The sequence below is a fragment of the Dermacentor variabilis genome, chromosome 7, assembly GCF_050947875.1.
Source record: "Dermacentor variabilis isolate Ectoservices chromosome 7, ASM5094787v1, whole genome shotgun sequence".
NCBI lineage: Eukaryota > Metazoa > Arthropoda > Arachnida > Ixodida > Ixodidae > Dermacentor > Dermacentor variabilis.
Genome location: NC_134574.1, coordinates 110015628 through 110019247, shown reverse-complemented (window position 1 = coordinate 110019247; position 3620 = coordinate 110015628). Strand labels below are relative to the sequence as shown.

The window sequence follows — 3620 nt, the reverse complement described above, 5'->3', positions numbered from 1 at the left end:
TGACAATTAACACTTCACACAACTAATATGCACTCCGATGATAATAACAACACAACAGCAAATCTCACAGTCCGACGACAATGTTCATACACAGAAGACGAAGCTCACACTGCGTCCATCAGCTTGCCAATCACGCATCGTTCTGGCGCATTCACCTTTGCAGGCGGCTGCTAGAGGGGAGGAGGAGGCTCACGGAAAGGGGCATATTGGGCTTATGGTAGCCTCATGCGTCCCTCTGGTCAGCGCTGAAACGCTAACTGTGCCTTTCATGTCACTCGAGCGCCACTGGAGGATAAAGTTCCCCGGCCGCGAGCAGTAAGGCAACGGCTAGGTCCGCTTTCACAGCTCACACCAGCGGGCTCGCGGATCACTTTGGTTTACCATGGCCTTCAGCAGAAGCTGCGCACTACGAAAAAACGTCTTATTCGGCTAATGAGTGCCTTTTTTCCGCTTTAACGCGCGCTTTCACGCTATATTCACACCTCTCCGCTTACCAGCCCGACGGGGAATAAGGTCCCTCTGCCTACCAGCGAGAAGCAGCGACCAAGAGCGTTCTCGCAAGTTATACCGGCGAGTGCGCGGATTGAGATCCGCCATCTTGCTTGGTTGCGCTTGCTGTGTCTTCCTCTTCCCAGTTGCTGCTTCTGGCAACGAAAGGTTTGAGGCCAGAAACGTTCACTAAACCGCCGGATGGTATACCGTTTGAGTCCACCAGCTTATACACAAGAGTTGACATTTGGTCTCCACGCGGTATGGGCCTGACCACATGGCCGACAGAGAGGCTGAGATGCCCTTTGTGGCGTCACTCAGCACATGATGGCGCCTGAGGACGAGGTCACCTACTTGATAATGTACTTCTCTATGCGACCGGTCGTATTGTGCCTTTTGTCCAGCGCGTGCTTTCGCCAGGTTGGTGCGGGCATGAGAAAGGGCCTCGCTCATCCTAGCACGCACTTGCACCGCGTAATCGGAGAGACCCGACGCAGCGACGCTCGCCCCGCTGCTGGTTCGCAGAACGCGATCCATAGGGTTTGGCAGCTCTCCCCCGAAGTTGAGGAAAACGCGCATGTACCCAGTCGAACGGTTCACTGATGTGCGCAAACAGAAACCTATCTCGGCCCGGCTAGCTCAGTCCGTAGAGCATGAGACCCTTAATCTCAGGATCGTGGGTTCGGGCCCCACGTTGGGCGCCAGATATGTGGGGCTTCGGGCTAACGTGCCCGGACCCGGCTAGCTAATGTCAAAGGAGACACGTAGCTCGTCTCCACTCCGCAGCGCACGCAAAGTGGCGCCGCGGCGGGTTCGGTGACTCACCGGCAAGGCGTAGAGACGACTCCAGTCGAGGTACCAACGAATAGGGGTTCATTCCCTGTTATGTACAAAATGCGCGTACAGTACAGGAATACGCCACTGGGTTGGCAGTCGCAGACTACGGGTGAAAGCTCCCGGGAAGTCTGCTCTGCCACGCTGGCTCTTCCGCGCAGGTTCGCCACACAGAAGGGGGCCACCTTGCGCGCGGGACCAAGTGGGTCCGCACGTCCGACAGCCAAGAGCACCGAAAGTCAATCTGTCCGGGCGAAAGCGCCCGCGCACCTCCGATGCCAAAAGAGAGAGGGAGAGAGGGGCCCGCTCCTCAGGCACTGTTCTTACGCGCGGCGCACGGCGTAACGTGAGCCGCTCGCGCAAGCAGCAGGCTCCGCGTCGCGCCGGCGCCAGCGGCCGCGGGGAATGTATGCTATCCAAAATAAAGCCTGGAACTGCGTGTCCCCAGCGATCGCGCGGACGAATGGCCCAAGTCGCACGCAAGCAGGAGACAGGGGTCTAAAAGGGGTCCCCACAAGTGCGAGCCGAAGATTTCGCCGTCACACATCTCCTGGCGGCCGTCTAGCCTTCTTAGAGAGCAAATAAACTGGCTCCCCACTAGGACGAAAGACGTTGTCCCTCTCTTTTGCCCTTGATACTCGCGAGCGTATGCGAGACAGAAGAATCAACTCTCACCGTCATAGAATAATTGCCTTCTGCTTCCTACTACGACCGGCTAGCGCAAGCTATGGCCTCTTCAAGTCGTGTCGGATTTTCAGGCACAACACGTCTGATTTTGTGTGGTGGGTCAGTGGCTCTGCGGTGTATGAAATGACTTTGGATATCCTAGACCGATACGACTCAACTGACACCAGGGCAATCCTAGGTCTCGACCTCACCAAGGCATTTGACAACGTTAGCCATAAGGCTATCTTGGTAGGCCTCGACGAGGTAGGTGTGGGACACAGGGTATATGCATACGTCAAAGACTTTCTGTCACAGAGGGAGGCGAATATAAAATTTCTGAATGTAAAATCCCCTCCCATCACACTTGGGAGCAAGGGAACCCCGCAAAGGTCGGTGCTCTCACCCTTCCTATTCAACATAGCGATGAGGGGTCTCCCGGCGGAACTCAATAAGATTAAATCGATTAAATTTAGCATGTACGCGGATGATATCAGCATCTGGGTTAACAGTGGGAGTGACGCAGCCATCGAACTTAAACTACAGATAGCGACGAATATGGTGGAAGAGTATGCGGCCAGCAGAGGCTTGGCGTGCTCGCCACAGAAATCGGAGCTGTTAATCATTGAGCCAAAACATCAAAGGGGACACGCTGGAAGCAGCAGACCCATCACTGTTTTCGTAAACGGAAATGAGGTTCCCAAGGTGGAGGAAATAAGAATTCTGGGCATGTATATTCAGACAAATGGATGCAACTACACGATGATCAAAAAGCTAGAAGGAGAATTTCACTCAAAGGCAGAGGCCTCAAAGAGAACAGCCTCCTCAGACTCATGCAAGCCTTCATTACCAGCCGTATAGCGTATGCCACACCGTATCTTGTGTTTAAACGAGAAGAAAAGGATAAAATAGATGCGATCATTAGGAAAAGCGTTAAGAGAGCCCTAGGGCTCCCAGACTCGACCACGACAGACCTCCTCCTCAAAATTGGGGTTCACAACACGCTAGTTGAACTCACTGGGGCAGTACGAGTGTCTCAGTTGGAAAGATTAGGCCAGTCTATAACAGGGAGAAAAATCATGGAATGGGTAGGAATTCAATGCGACAGGGGTGCCCCGACTGACAAGAAAGACATTCCGTTGGACGTGCGTAAACGCTTCCGAATCGCCCCCCTACCTAAAAATATGCATCCTATCTACAACAAAGAGAGGAGAGCTCACAGGGCTAAGGCTCTAGTAAATAAACTTAAAAACACACCGGCTCATAACGTAGCGTACGTAGACGCCGCTTGCGGCAGAGATGGGGCTGCGGTATCGACGGTGGTTGATGGCGACGGGTGCGTTAAGATAGCGTGCTCCACGTGCGCGAGGGACGCCTGTACAGCCGAGGAGGTTGCAGTAGCGCTCGCTTGTGCAGGTACAAAAACGGGAGTAATATTATGCGATAGCAAATTAGCTATCCGAAATTTTAACAAAGGGAGAATCTCAGAAGAAGCCCTCCACATTCTACTCAAAAACTCTCCCAGGAGGGACACAACTTTTACTTGGGTACCGGCCCATGAAGAAGTCCCAGGCAACGAAGCCGCTCACGAGCTCGCCTGAGCACTCTACCACCGAACAACTCTAGAGCAGCCA

General features: G+C 53.7%; 1 non-coding gene across 1 annotated transcript; it reads left to right on the top strand.

The window, feature by feature from the left end:
• Window positions 1-1117: 1117 nt before the first annotated feature.
• Window positions 1118-1190, top strand: TRNAK-CUU (transfer RNA lysine (anticodon CUU)). The gene has a single exon. It is a non-coding gene; the product is annotated as a tRNA-Lys (tRNA).
• The last annotated feature ends 2430 nt before the right edge of the window (window positions 1191-3620 follow it).